Raw genomic sequence first — 16,803 nt, forward strand, 5'->3', positions numbered from 1 at the left:
GGACATGTGGACACAGGGAAGGAAGGGGAGGGTGGGACAAATTGGGTGATTGGGATTGACATATATACACTACCATGCATAAAATAGATAGCTAGTGGGAACCTGCTATAAAGCACAGGAAGCTCAGCTCTGTGCTCTGTGATGACCTAGATGGGTGGGGTGGGGGTGGGAGGGAGGTCCTAGAGGGAGGGGATATATGTATGCATATATCTTATTCACTTCATTGTACAGCAGAAACTAACACAACATTGTAAAGCAATTATACTCCAATAAAAAATAAAATTGATAACCAACAAGGACCTACTATATAGCACAGGGAACTCTGCTCAGTATTATGTAACAACTTGCTGTTTTCCTTATGTTAAGTGAAAATCTGACCTCCTGTATCTTCTCTGCATCAGTGACCTAACATATTGTGTAGTCCTTCTTTTGTACATGAAGACAGCTGTCCAGGAGTTCCTACATTTTTTCTATTTTAAGCTAAAGAGCACCAATTCTGCTAACTTTTTCTTATGTTGTAGGATTTTCAGTCCCTTCAGTTTCCTGGTTCCCCATATTTTTGGTTTTCTTGGGTAAACTCCATTGTATAAAAAAAGGAGACCAGTGAACAGATACGGCCATATCAGTCCAAAAGAACAGAGGGACCATCACTCTTCCTGTTCTAGGCAAGATATCCTGTTAACGTAATTTAAGTTTGTTATCACTCTTTTGGAAATTCTGCTATCTAAATTCATTTAAAATTTTTGCATTTACTTTAACAAACTTATTGGTAGGTCAGTCTTCTCCAAACTGTAGTTTTTCCAGAGGACTTTTAGAACTTAAAAACTAGACTTTCTACATATGCCTATTAACCTTCCTCTTGTTAATTCTGGTCCATTGTTCTAGTTTGTTGAATGTGTTTTCTTCCTTTTAAATATTGCTTCTTTTATCAAACATATTATCCATTGCTCCTTGTTCAAAATGTTGTTCTTATGCTAAAGAATCATCTCTTCATGACAGAACTTTTAAAAAGTATAGATGAGTTAAAAGGAGAACAAAAAAATGTTCCCTAACTCATTGCCAGGGATTAAATATTATTAGCATGTTAGTGTATCTCTGTCTAGTCTTCTTCTCTAGGTACATGTTTATATCTCTACATGCATACATATAGTACGTATGCATTTATTGCTATACCAGATATGTATGATACATATGATCATACCATATAGTTTATTTTATAATCTTCTTTTTCCTCACTTCATTTATCTTTTATTTGGTATATTTTAAAAATATCCATGAAGTACATAGTATTGTAGGGAATACAGTGATGATCAATGCAAATGTACTGCTGTTTATTTAATTAGTCTTTTATTATTGACATTTAGATTTTCCCCAAATATTTTGCTATCATCCATGTAGCTAAATCCTTGCAAACATCTGTGACTATTTCCTGAGGAAGTGGAACTGTGACTCAAGAAGTAAGTCAAATTGTAAAAGTTTTGATATGTTTTAGTAAATTGTCCTCTAGAAAGTTATGAAATAATCTTGCTGTCATTTAGTTACTTGAAAACTTGATAGCTTTTCCTTTTATATGTCAGCAAATTATTGATAACCACATTGAGCAAGCGAGGACCAATGACAAGATTTTGGAGAAAACTAGTAAATCATTCTTCCAAAATTATATTAGTTCATTAATCAACAGTCTATGGGGACAATTTTTGCTCAATCGTATTATACCTTGTCCATATTTCTATATTTTTATCAACTAGGGTTTCATAGGAAACTTTGTTGGATGTTTTTTTGAAATCAGTATAGTCTATATCTACATACTCCCTGTTTCCAACAGTATAACAATCCTATGAAATGATAGAAATATTATTAGTTCAGTATAACAGTCTCTGTAAATGATGCAAGCTCCCAGTGCTCTCTACTTTCTTTAACAGCACTGTCCAATGGAACTTTCTGCAATGACAGAACATTCTATTACCTGTGCTGTTCAGTATGGTAGCCACCAGCCATATGTGGCTACTGAGTACTTAAGATGTGGCTAGTGTGACTCGGAACTTATTTTTACTTTTTTAAATTTTAAATAATTTAAATTTAAATAGTAAGATTTGACTAGTGGTTGTGATTTTAGACAGCACAGCTTTATAATATCTGGCAAACCATCTTTCTAATAACTATTATATAATTTAATTGGAGTTTAATATTAAGTTGAGGGACTCATGGTTCCTGAAATACATTGGTTTCTCTCTCTCTCTCTCTCTCTCTCACTTTGCTCTTAATTACATTTTTTTTTTCACTACACCAACTCTGAATTTTTTAAAGATTTCTGACAATGATTCTGTGTCAATGATTCATATCAGCTGGTTGTTTTCAGATGCTGGGATATTGAATCTGGGATATAATTGGTAACTGTTTCTTTCAAATCAACCTGGTTTAATTTCCTTTAACAAGATTTTTCTTATAATGTGAACATCATTCTCCTTGATAGAAAGAGATGTAAGTGAGAAAAGAGTTGAGTAATGTTGTTTTCTACTTTTCATCTTTGACATTTTTCTTATCTTTCCTAAACAGTTGGCTCTCCTATTTATTTTTCTTTAAGTTGATGTAGCTAATGGGGTCCTTCCTGTTGTCAATGACATTTTTTGTTTCACAAGCCTAGAATATTTTGGTTATTAGTGTTCTTGTTAGAATAATTGTAACAATATATTATTCTTTTATGTCCATCTACAATCATGGGGTTTTTATTTCCTCCTAGTTTTTTTTTTTTGATGTCATTTAAAAAATTAAGTTCAACAGGTATATGTGTAGCCATATATATTTCTTTAACTGTTTCTCTCTTTGTATCCCCGGGAATCAGATTTGGTTATATTTTAAATTGGTTCAGCCCATCCAATGGTGCTGACTGACACTTAAGTGCCAGGCCATGAGTCCAGACTGGAGATTCTTAAGTGAATTAGACATGAACCTTGCCATCAGAAGATTTATACTCTACTAAGGTAATCAAACTTGTATACTGCAAGCCACATACAATACAGCATATGCTTATTAAGAGTAGTCACAATGTTCTGGGGGAGCATAGCAGAGAGACAGGATTAATTCTGCTTGCAGAGCATATAGAATGGGATAAGGAGGCTGTGCAAAATCAGAGAAGTCTGGAACAGAAATGATGTTTGAGCAAGAATGAATGAGAATTTGTAGGACAGAGAAGCTGGGTAATGTGGTATTCTATTCGTGAATAACATGAACATAAGCCAGATGATACATTCTGGGCTTCATAACTAGTCCTGCAGCTGGAGTACAGAGTACTTCTTGGGTGAGTGCACAGAGATGAGACTGAAGTTAAGGAACAGCTAAATGGTGAGGGACCGTGAATGTTTGCTAAGGGATTTGGATTTTTTCCAAATGGAATAAACTTGAAAGTTCTTGAGCAGAGAAGGGAATTAGATTCCTTTTAGAAAAACAATTCTGGTGACATCAACTTAGGATATGTTAGACTTTGGAAAATTTGTGGAGGGGAAATCATTAGTCAAGAGGACAATAAAAGTAAAACTAGTTCAGTGTGGAGTGATAGAGAGAAGGGGTTCGAATTGAGTGACATTTAGAAGGTAGTATGGATAGAATTAGGTGGCTGCTTGAGTGTGGGGGAAAGGAAGAGGCAGGAAGATGATTCACAAGTTTCTCATATGTTTTAATGTTTTTATTAGAGTTCACTTTTTCTCTTGAATCACTTTCCCTTCAGGATCTCTGGATGTGAGATCATGTCTGTCTTTTCTCTGAACTTTTGGAAACTCTTTTCCCAATGACAAATGAGTGTGTGCTGATTTTATCCAGTGTTCCAGTCCTCCTATCCTAGGAATTCCAAGATGTGCTCATCACATTTTAAAAACTTCTATATTTTGAGATCATTTTAGACTTAAAGAAGAGTTGCAGAAATAGCTCAGTGAGTTCCCGTGTACCCTTTACCAGCTTCTATTTGTTAACAGCTTACATAACCATAGAACAATTACCAAAACTAAGATTAATGCTTAGTAACCTTAATTCAGTTACTATTAACTGAATTACAAAATTTGGATTGTATCCATTTTTCCACAAATGTCCTAATGTCCTTTTTTTTTTTTTTCTATTCCAAGATCCAATCAAGGATCATACATTGCATTTAGTTGTCACATTTCCTTAGTATCTTCCAATCTGCGACAATTCCTGAGTCTTTCTTTATCTTTTACAACCCTGATGATTTTGGAAAGTACTGGTCAGTTATTTTTGTAGAACACCCCTAAACTTGGGTTTCTCTGATGTTTTCTCATGATTAGATTGAGGCTGTGAGTTGTTGCAAAGGATATCACAGATGTGATGCGCCCTTCTCAGTGCTTCATATCAGGAGGTATATGATGTCGATAATTATTACCAGTGATGCTAACTTTGACTACTTAACTAGGATTATGTCTTTCAGGATCTCCACTAGAAAGTTACTGTTTTCCCCTTCATATTACTCAGTGTTTTGTGGGAGGTTCTTTGAGAACATGCAAATACCTTGTTTGTGCTTAAACTTTCACCCACTAATTTTAGCATCCTTCAGTGCATCTTACTTGCAGCAGTTATTAGTATGGTGTTCTAATGGTTATTTTCTATTTGTTAATTAAAATGTTTCTTTTTTTAAAAACTAGCCTGATTTAAACCAAACTTAAGGAGATATAATTGAGCTAAATTTTTTCCAGCTTTATTGAAATATTATTGACAAGTAACATATGTAAGTTTGTTATAAAACATGGTGATTGATATTCATATATATTGCAAAATATATATGAATATCAATCTGCACAATAAGGTTAGTTAATACCTATATTCCCCCACATAATTACCATTTATGTGTGTGTGATGATAACATTCAAGGTTTACTCTCTCACCATGCTGTACCTTAGATCCCCAGAATTTATTCATCTTATAGCTAGAAGTTTGTGTCCTTTGAGATCTCCCCACCCCCTGACACCCTGAGCCTCTGGCAACCACCAATCTACTTTCTTTTTTTATGAGATTGGCTTTTTAAAATTCCACATATAAGTGATACTATACAGTATATTTCTTTCTCCATCTGACTTATTTCACTTAGAATAATGCCCTCAAGCTCCATCTATGTCGTTACAAATGGCAAGATATATGGCTGAATTATATAATTATATAACATATATATATATATAATATATAAATATATATAATATTTTATTTATTCATTCATCCATCAGTGAACACCTATGTTGTTTCCATGTCTTGACTGTTGTGCAGAATGCTGCAATGAACATGGGGTGCGGATATCTTTTCCAGATATTGTTTTTATTTCCTTTGGATATATTTCCAAAAGTGGGATTACTGGATCATATGGGAGTTCTATTTTTAATTTTTTGAGGAACTCCCTATACTGCTTTCCATAATGGCTGCACCAGTTTGCATTCCCATGAACAGTGCATCAGTTTTCCCTTTTCTCCACATCGTCCCCATCATCCCCATTTCTTGTCTTTTTGATAATAGCCATTCTAACAGGCATGAGGTGATATTTCATGAAATGCTTTCATAAGGAAGAATTGTCTCTTCTCCCTCATTTATTTATTTGTTCAATTATTTATTTATATTAAGATGGATTCATGGATGTTAATTTTATTATTAGGGTTATAATTCTATATCAATTTTAGTTTTTGTTGATAAACTGTTTTTCAGCTTTGGCTGTCGAGTACTTTTTTAGTTTCCCATGCCATCTTCAAATAAAGGATGCTTGAATCCTTTATTTTTGAGCACTACCTTATTGCCTAGGACCACAAGATGATTTTTGCTCTTCTTGTATTTTCCCTGCTCCAGCCCTGGAATCAACCAGTTCTCCTGTGCATTGTTCTCCAACAGTTCTCAAAAGAGCTCACTTTTTAACATGTTCCTATCACTTCTGCTTCACCAGGCAGTTCTTCATTTTTGACTGGAATTGAGTCAAAAATGAAAGAATGACAGATTAAGGGTTCTCTTTTATGTTTCCTCAAGCTTTTGAGAGAGAAAAAATTTCAGTAAGACATATTGAATTTGAATTCAACAAATATTTATAAGAACCCACTCTATGTCAGTGCCGGGTTAGGTATGAGGATGTGCCCCTCTCTGAGGGAGTGTTCTTTAGGCAGATGACTCCATATTTTGATACTGCACACTGATAGAAGAGCTGTTCTTTAAGTGACCTCAGTTTTGCTTTGTCATACCTCATCTGATCATACAGGACACCATTAAGCTATAATGTCCCCCGACTCCCAAGGTGTTGAGGTGTACTCAGGGGGTGTCTCATACGTGCTCACAAACAAGGCCAGTGAGTCATGTCCAGTTACTATGAGGGAGCCTCTCTTCCTTGCCCAGCTGGAGCTGTTACTCCAGCTCTCTTCCTCTGTTGTGAGTCAATAGAGAAAAATGTTTTCCCCTTTAAATAATTTTTGGTTAGTGACGTAATTCCCTAATTCCCTACATTCCTGAGGATGTAAGAGTTAAAGAGGAGCAATAATAAAAACTAGAAAAAAAAAAAGAGGAAAGGGTAAGAAATGTAAGTGATATAACTTCTGGACATCCTAAAATTTAAGCATGTTTTCTTGAATTTTTTTCTCAGCACAAATGAAAAACAGGTATGTTTATTGACGGAGCCAGACCAGAGACAGAGAACAAGGGAGTCCATTGATGTTGTGTGCACAGGCCAGCATTCCTGGTCACAGAGCAGGGTGAAGAGTAGACCTGCAAGGGAAAAGAGGACATTTCCATCTTATTACAGGAGAGGGTCACACAAAAAGGAAATGGGAGGACGATAGACTTCTACATTATGCAGCCTGACGCTGAGAATTCAAGAATTACATTGTTGGTCATTAACTTCATATTAAAACCACACTAAGTAGCATTATTCTGAGGCCCTTTTCTTAGGCTATTTTAGAATAGTCTATGATCCAACTGCCTGCTTCACATTTTCACACAGAAGTTTTAATACTTCAGTATGTTTTCTATCAGTTTAATATTTTAATGTGTTCCCTCTTTATTTCTAATTTACACAAGTTATAGAGAATGAGGAACATGTTATAAGACAAAATGGGGTTGCAATCAGCAAAGTCCAGAAGGTGGAAAACTCTAGGAGTCAAATGATCTAGAAATAAGCAGGGTTGAAGGGAAGGATGGAATCCCATATTGTATAGATCAGGGTTTCTCAACCTTGCCATTATTGACATTTTGGGCCAGGTAATTCTCTGTTGTTGGGGTTATCCTGTGCATTGTAGGATTTTTAACAGCAGCCCTGGTCTCTACCCACTAGATGTTATTGGAATTCTGAAGCCCTTGCCTCCAAGTTGTGACCACCAAAAACGTCTCCAGACATTGCCAGATATTCCCTGGGAGCAAAATTACCTGCAGTTTAGAACCAATGCCATAGATTAAAAGAAAGGAGACCTAAATGACACAGAAAAAAAAAATCTTGTTTGCAGCTTGATTTATATAAATCAAATATAAAAAATTATGAGACAATAGGAAAAATATCAACAACTGGATACTTGATAATATTTAGGAGTAATTGTTAAACCTGGATGTGTGATAATAGTATTGTGATTATATTTTGTTAAAGACTTTTTAAAAGTGATGTCCATTGAGTGATATATATTGAGATATTTATAATTAAAGTGATATATCTTGTATTTATTTAAAGAATACAGTTGAGGTGGGCGGGTGAAAAAATGGGTAGTTGTATAGATGAATCGAGATTGGCCATGTGATGGGTCCATGGGGTGGGTGCATCATACTACTCTAACTTTTGTATGTGTCTGACATTTTCCATAATGAAATGTTTTTAGAGTGATAGTAGTATCAATATAAAAATGGTATTTAGACATATTCAGGTAACTACCAGAAGAAATAGCTAAAAAGAGATGAAAGTGGTAGTCTCTGGGGAGGATTACAGTGAGGCCAGTGTACTGCTTTTTTGTTATCCTTTTAGCATTACTTCACTATTAAAGCTATGTGCATCTAATTCTTTGACAAATAATATTTTAAAAACCCCTAAAATCCAAAATAAAGAAAACACTGGAGAGATGCTATTGATTTTATTATTTTTCTTGTGAAGATGTAGTTTACTTCAGTTATACAAAAATTTCTATGTCTAGAGATCAAGTTAAATGACACCACAAGAAAACAGTCAGCTGAATCCAGAAAGTGGAACACTACATGGCACATGACTTGCTCCTGAGGCAGCTCTGGCTACCCTCTTTTTCTCTTCTACCTTTTTTTTTTTGAACACATTAAGAGAACCAAAGCCTTCTGAGGAGGTCGATATTTACTTTTACTTCTTGCAGCTTGTGGTAAGCAGATAAAGAAGACTGTTGCCCCAGGCACAGTGGCCAGTTCCTTGCCTCTCTCTGATCCAGTATTTTCTTTATTTTCTTTTAAAAAATGTCTTCTGGCCTAAGCTGCATTTGCCAGTTCAGTTTTTATCAGAGCCCTATGTTGGGAGAGAAGGGAACATCTGCTAAGCTGTTATTAAGAACCTTATATTATCTCTAATTTTGCTGTTAATTGTTTTTGTGTGATGCCTTGGCAGGAAGCCCAGGATGGACAAAGAATAAATGGATTATGGTACCCAAACCCCAACTCGAGCTCTAAAAACTTTCATGGTTACAAGCAAAACAAATATCTTTTGACCTACTACCCCTACTCCTTGTCAGATGCATAACGCTACCTCTTTTGTGGCAACAATTAGGGATCCCCAACACTCCTAGGAGACAAAACAACATAGTGACCCAAGGCCATTGTAGATGAGCAGGCCAACAGGATAATATGCTTTGAAATGTGCTCTAAAGGCTCTTGCACTGTGAGGTTTGTTCACCAAATATTCCAGGTTACCATGGTGCTTAAAGCCACACATTTTAGAGTCAACCCTTTGTGTAAATACATGAACTCTCTAGAAGCTTTCTACTAAAATGCAAATGTGTTGCTTCGGAGAAACAACATAACTCTCTGCCTCCACAAATTGCTTAAGCATGGATTAGTTTATCTAGTTATTTAAGTTTCAAGGAGGGTCCTCAAAGAAGGAATTACAAAATAGTATTTTCTATGGAGAACCATGAGACGGCTCAGGAAAGCTATGAGAGTAAGAAAAGTAGAAGGAAGGAAAACATGGGGAAATGCTTGGGAAGGCATGGCCCAGCTGGGGAGAAGTCTGGCCAGAGGGAATCACAAAAACTTTAAGAGTCAAGACCAGCATGGTGCATTAGAACTTTCTGCAATGATGAAGGTGTTGTTTATCTGCACTATTCACTACAGTAGTTATTAGACATATGTGACAACTGAGCACTTGAAATGTAGCTAATGTGACTGAGGAACTGAATTTTAAATTTTATTTAATTTTAATTAAAATTTAAATAGCCTCATGTGGCTCATGGCCTTCATATTGGATAGTGATGTCTAGATGGGGAAAAAAATCACAGAAAGGCAACATGTGGGGGAACCAAAGATACATTTCACAGTTCACACTTAGTATAGTATCACTTTGGTAACAAGTACTTTACAAATTACAAGTTATATTATATTTAGCAAATTAACATGTGTCATGAAATTTTGTGTAGATTAAATAGATTGACTATAGTAAGCCGTACTGATTAGATTTTTCCTTCATGATCTTATTTTACTCATATGAACACAGCCAAATGAAGGAAAAGAGAATGTGGACTCAGAATTATCAGAAAGGGATTTTTTTGCTTAAAATTCAAGAAAGACTGTAATTACTTTTCCTAATATGTAATTTCAAGCTTTTCTATATTTTTTATTTTGAATAATGATTGTTTTTCTTCCCTATCAATGCCTAGATCAAGGTGCTTACGAGGGTAACCATCAAGTTCACTGAACCTCAACTAGGGTGGAACCACACGACATTCTTCCCACCACCCTCAGAAGTATTGTCACCCTTGGAACAATCAATCAAACAAACAAGCCCAACAACCTCTCAACTAATGCTAGTTGGGCTCATTGGCATAGAAATAGAATTTTCCTTCCTGGTATTACTGAGATGCATAATAAATTTTTTTTCTGATTGTTTTATATTAAGGCTGGGCTGTTCAGAAAGTATTCATTAACTGGCACCAGAAAATTTCCCTAAATCAGTTGCTGGCTATTGGGGGCCATGCATCCTAGATGAGAATGAAAATGATCTCTTTAAGCACAACATAAGCCAGAAAATTCTTTCTGTTGTTCAGAAGATAGGTTCCCCTTCGTAATCTTTAGAAGGGTCTACAAATCAATGTGGTGATATTTTGCATGCCTTCCCCATGCCAGATGGTTACTCTAGAGATAGAAGTTTGTCAGCTCACCATTTCAAGCCATGTAAAAATCCCCTGCCTCAAGATTTCTGCCTGTTTCTAGAGTTCTTACATTCTTGTGGTCACCCATAACTCTGAAATGCTCTTTCCCCTGAACTAATTGGCTTAGATTATGAATCATCTTGCCAATCTGGAGCTGGTATTTCTGTTCTGTACTATGTTAAACCACATGTACCGTTTATTCCTTCACTCATTTTCCACAGATTCCTGGCATCACAAACATGTGCATCAGAATTAAAGATTTTATGTATAAGTTATGACTTAGAACACTCTGAAAATTGTCTTGAGGTCAGTGGAGGTGGAGAATCCTGTCTTGTGACACCTAAATAACAGGGAGACCAAAGAACTGGTGATAGTCATCAGGGAAAGGGCAGGAAAGTGGACCCGTGGCCATAAGCCAGCAAACTCCAAAAAAGCTTTTTGAAAGGGATGAAGATATGTTTGAAAGGGATCATATCTAAAAGGTGAACAGAGGACTCTGACATTTTGCTGAACTTTTCTTTCTCTCATTACCAATATGTAATGCTATCTTAACATGGAGGGTCTGATTTCCTTATCAGTGGAAACCCAATGTTCCTTCTTCTAATAAGAGCACCTTGGTTCAGTGGTGACCTATATGCAAAAAAGAAGATGAAATGTTGTGAAAAAAGAAATAAAACTTAAATTTACTCATCCTTGTCAGCTTTCTTCCTAAGCTGTGCTTATCACTATCAGACTGTCCCTACAGGTTCACCAGGAGCTTGTTGGAGTTCTTGCGGAGTTCCGTCCATTTTCAAACCCCAAGTTGGGAACAAATGGTCCAAATATCAATTCTATTCTTTCTACCTCTTCTGGCTTCTTTCATAGACAGCTCCGCCACCAGACTTATTTGAAATTTTATCGAGGAACTACTTCAGAAAATTTATAATATTAGAAGGACCCCAGAGCCCAAACTTTAAAAAAATCTGTTTAATTACACAAGTAATGAAACATATTCTCTCTATGGAAATAATGGCCTAGAAAATTGTTTTCAAAGTATATAACTTCTTAGGGAGGACAAATGGAGTAGGTTATTAAGGAACGAGAATATATTCTTAGGATGTTCAATAAGAAATTATGCAGAGGTTTTAGATGCATTTATAACAGGAAGGTTAGAGTCTGGAAGCTAAGACTTCTGAAGCTTAAATGCCAGAAGCGGGAAGAGATTACTAAATAATCTTTAAGATAAAATTTATTTATGGTGAAATTCACAAATCCTAAGTGTAAAATTGAATGAGTTTTGATGAATGAATACCTTTGTATAACTGCCACACAAATTAAGATACAGAACATTTCCATCACCCCCCAATATCCCCTATGCCTCCTTTCAGACAGTCACTGCTCTCCATAGGCAACCATTGTTCTGAGAAATAGATTAATTTTGCATCACATAAGTGAAATAATAAAGAATGTGCTCATTCATGTCTGACTTCTTTCATTCAACATGATGTTTTAAAAATTCATCCATGTTGTCACACACATTATTACTTTGTCCCTTTTTTTAATTGTTGAAGAGTATTTGTCATGTATCTCCATTTATTCAACATTTCCTTTATTTTTTCATCAGCATTCTGCAGTTTCAGCATACTCATCCTGTACATATGTTTTTAAGATCTATACCTAATTGTTTCTTTTTTTATTTTTAAAAAAATTTTATGGGAGTATAGTTGATTTACAACGTTGTGTTAGTTTCAGGTGTATAGCAAAGTGAATTAGTTATACATGTACATATATCCACTCTTTCTTAGTTTCTTTTCCCATATAGGCCATTAGAGAATATTGAGTACTGTTCCCTGTGCTATACAGTAGGTCCTTATTAGTTATCTATTATATATATAGTAGTGTGTATATGTCAATCTCAATCTCCCAATTTATCCCTCCCCTTCCTTTCCCTCTGGTAACCATAAGTTCTTTTTTCCTACATGGTGACTTTATTTCTGTTTTGTAAATAAGTCCATTTGTACCATTTAAAAAAAATTCTACATGTAAGCAATATCATATGATATTTGTCTGTCTGACTTACTTCAATTTTTTATTTTTATTTATTTGTTGGAGCTATTTTCTATGGTATTTTTGAAAACTATTATTTATTATAGAAATACTACTTATTTATTATTGCTATATAGAAATACTATTAATATTTGAATGTTGAATTTGTATCCTGAGATCCTGCTAAGTTAACTTTTAAGTTCTAGGAACCCCCCTCTTTAAAAAATTCCTTCAAATTTTCTACGTAGACAATCATTTCATTTGCAAACAGAGACAGTTTTATTTCTCTGTTTTCTAATCTGTATGTCTTTATTCCTTTCTCTTGCCTATTACACTTGCTAGAACATATAGTACAGTACTGGATAGGAGTGGTGAGAGTAGAAATCTTTGCCTTGTACCTGATCTTAGAGGAAAAGTATTCAGTATTTTACCACTGAGTATGATGTGGGGTTTTTGTAGATGCATCCTTTCAGGTTAAGGAAGTTCCCCTCTATTCCAAGTTTTCTGGAAGTTTTTATCATAAAAGACAATTGAATTTTGTCAAATGATTTTGCTACATTAATTGATATGATGTGTTTTTTTTTTTTTTTTTTTTCTTTAGCTTGTTAGAATGTTGGATTCCATTGATTGATTTTCAAATCGTGAATCCACCTTACATTCTTGGGATGAACCCCGCTTGGTAGTGGTGTATAATTCTTTTCATATTTTTCTTGGATTTACTTTGTTAATATTTTGTTAAAGATTTTTGTGTTTATTTTATGTCCATTAAGTATACTGGTCTGTAATTTTCTTTTCTTGTACTGTTTTTTTCTGATTTTGGTATCAGGGTAAGACTGGCTTTGCAGAATGAGTTGAGAAGTGTTACTTCCTCTTCTAATTTCTGGAAGATACTTGTAGAATAGATGTTATTTCTTCTTTAAAACTTTGGTAGATTCACCAGTGAAATCATCTGGGCCTAGAGTTTTCAATTTAGGAAGGTTTATAAACTATGAATTCAATTTCTTTAATAGATACAGAGTCATTCAAATTATATATTTCATATTAGGTGAGTTGTGATAGTTTGTGTTTTTGAAAAATTGGTCCATTTCACCTAAGTTGTCAAGTTTACGTGTGTAGAGTTGTTTGTTAGTTTTCTCTTATTATCCTTTTGGTGTCTGCAGAATCTCTTATTTTGTCCCTCATATTGATAATTTGTGTTTTCTCTTTTTTTGTTTGTCAATCTGGTTAGAGGTTTATTAATTTTGTTATTGGTTTCAAAGAATCAGTTTTTTAAAAAAATTTTTCTGTATTATTTTTCTGTTTTCAGGTTCATTGGTTTCTGGTCTTTATTTCCTTCCTTTTGCTTGCTTTGGGTATATTTTGGTCTTTTTTTTTTCCTAGTTTGATTTTTAAATTGATTTTTAAATTGCTGATTTGAGAAATTTCTTGTTTTTTTTCTTTTTTATTGACGTATAGTTGATTTGCAATATTATATTAGTTTCAGGTGTACAACATAGTGATTCAAAATTTTTATAGATTATACTCCATGTAAAGTTATTACAAAATAATAGCTATATTCCTTGTGCTGTACAATACATCCTTGTAGCTTATTTATTTTATATGTATTAGTTTGTACCTCTTAATTCTCTATCCCTATCTTGCCCCTCGCCACTCCCCTTCTCTGCACTGCTAACCACTAGTTTGTTCTCTATATCTGTGAGTCTGTTTCTGTTTTGTTGTATTCATTCATTTGTTTTATTTTTTAGATCCCACATATGAGTGATAACATACAGTATTTGTCTTTATCTGTCTGACTTATTTCACTAAGCATAATACTCTCCAGATTCATCCACATTGTTGCAAATGGCAAAATTTTATCCTTTTTTATGGCTGAATAGTATTCCATTGTGTATATATGTGTGTGTGTGTGTGTATGTGTGTGTGTGTATATTTATATATACCACATCTTCTTTATCCATTCATCTGTTGATGCACACTTAGATTGCTCCTATATCTTGGCTATTGTAAATAATGATGCAATGAACATTGGGGTGCATGTATCTTTCCAAATTAGTGTTTTTGTTTTCTTCAGCTATATACCCAGGAGTTAAATTACTGGAATTTTAGTTTTTTGAGGAACCACGATAATATTTTCCACAGTGGCTGAATCAATTTACATTCCCACCAACAGTGTATGAGGGTTCCCTTTTCTCTACATCCTTGCCAACATTTGTTATTTGTGGTCTTTTTGTTCTTTTAACATTTTTTTTAAATTAATTAATTAATTAATTATTGGCTGTGTTGGGTCTTTGTTGCTGTGTGTGGGCTTTCTCTAGTTGTGGTGAGCAGGGGCTACTCTTAATTGTGGTGCGCAGGCTTCTCATTGCAGTGGCTTCTCTTGTTGCGGAGCATGGGCTCTAGGGCATGCAGGCTTCAGTAGCTGTGATGTGCAGGCTTCAGTAGTTGTGGCTCGCAAGCTTAGTTGCTCCACAGCATGTGGGATCTTCCCAGACCAGGGCTTGAACCCGTGTCCCCTTCATTGGCAGGCAGATTCTTAACCACTGTATCACCAGGGAATCCCTGTGGTCTTTTTGGTAATAGCCATTTTGATAGAAGTGAGGTGATGTCTCATTGTGGTTTTGACTTGCATTTCTCTGATGATTGGTGATGTTAAATATCTTTTCATGTGCCTGTTGGCCATCTGTATGTCTTCTTTGGAAAAATGTCTATGCAGGTCTCCCGCCCATTTTTGAATCAGGTTGTTTGCTTGCTTGACATTGAGTTGCGTATGCTGTTTATATATTTTGGATATTAACCTCTTATCAGCCATAAATATTCCTCTAAACACTGCTTTGGCTGTATCCCACAAATTTTAATATGTTGATTTTTCATTTTCATTCAATTCAAAATATTTTCCAATTTCTCTTATAATTCCCTTCCTGAGCCATAGGTTATTTAGAACTGTGTTGTTTAATTACTATGTATTTGGAGATTTCCCAGTTATCTTCCTAGTTTAATCCCATTATGATAAGAGAACATATTTTATATGGTTTCATTAAAAAAAATTGTTAAGATGTGTTCTGACCCAGGATATGGTCTATCTTGAGGTATGTTACGTCTGCACTTGAGCAGAATGTGTATTCTGTCTTTCGGTGGAATTTTAAAAATGTTAGTTAGCTCCAGTTAATTAATAGTATTGTTTTATTCTTTGATATTTTTGCTAAATTTTAAAAATTTATTTGTTCTGTTGATTATTGAATGAGAGTATTGAAGTCTCCAAATATAATTGGAGACTTCTCTTTTTAATTCTATCAAATTTTATCTCATGTATTTTGAGGCTTTGTTGTTAGACAAATCATGTTTAAGACTGTTATATTCTTGGTGAATTAACCCTTGAATCATTAGGTAATGTCTTTCTTTATCCCCAGTAACATTTCCTTCTTATAAGCTTCCTTTTTCTCTGGTATTAATAGCCATTTCTATCTTCTCTTGGTTAATACTTGCATGCTATACATTTTTTATTCTTTTACTTTATATTTATAATAATATAAATATTATATTTATAGTGGGTTTGCTGTAACATGTAGTTGGGTCTTTGTTTTTTGGTACATTCTGAAATCTACATTTTAAAATTGGTGTATTTAACGCATTTATTTTAATATAATTATCTATATGTTTAGATTTATATATGTTTAAAACAAATGGGTCTACTGTTTTATTATTTTTTCTGTTGTTTTCCTCCAATTTTTGTTCCTCTATTTCTACTTTCCTGTTTTCTTTTGTGATGAGTATTTTCTTAGTATTCCCTTTTAATTTATTTATTGAGCTTTTGACTGGTAATGTCCTACAGCCCCTTGAGTTTCTGCTTATTTTTAAAAATCTTTTTTTCTTTTTTGTTCATATTAGGTAATTTCTATTGATCTGTGTGTGTGTGTGTTTGTGTGTATTTTAATGGTTGTACTAGAGATTATAATATATTTATATTTAACTTTTATAGTCTAATTAGAATTAATATTTTATCACTTCACATGTGATGTAGAAGTCATACCACATATAGAACCCTTAATGTTGTAATTTTCATATGTATTATACTGATATACATTGAGACCCCATGGGACAATGTTATCATTTTTGCTTTCATCCATCATAACTATTTAAAGAACTTGGCAGAAAAATAGTCTCATATTTATTCAGATAGCTATAATTTCTGTTGACCTTCCTTTACTTTCATAGTTTCAAGCTTCCCTTTGATATCATTTTCCTTTCTTTCTTCAGATCTTCCTTTAACATTTCTTTCAGGGTAAATCTGCTGTTGACAAATTCTTTTAGTTTTTCTTCATCTGATAATGTTTCAATTGCTTCTTCATTTTTGAAGGATATTTTCACTGGATATAGGACTCTTAATTGGCAGTTCTTTTATTTCCATGTCCTTCAGGCATCCATGATTTCTCATGAGAAATCTGTGACACTT

This window comes from Balaenoptera borealis (assembly GCF_965194805.1).
Source record: "Balaenoptera borealis genome assembly, chromosome: 5".
Lineage (NCBI taxonomy): Eukaryota > Metazoa > Chordata > Mammalia > Artiodactyla > Balaenopteridae > Balaenoptera > Balaenoptera borealis.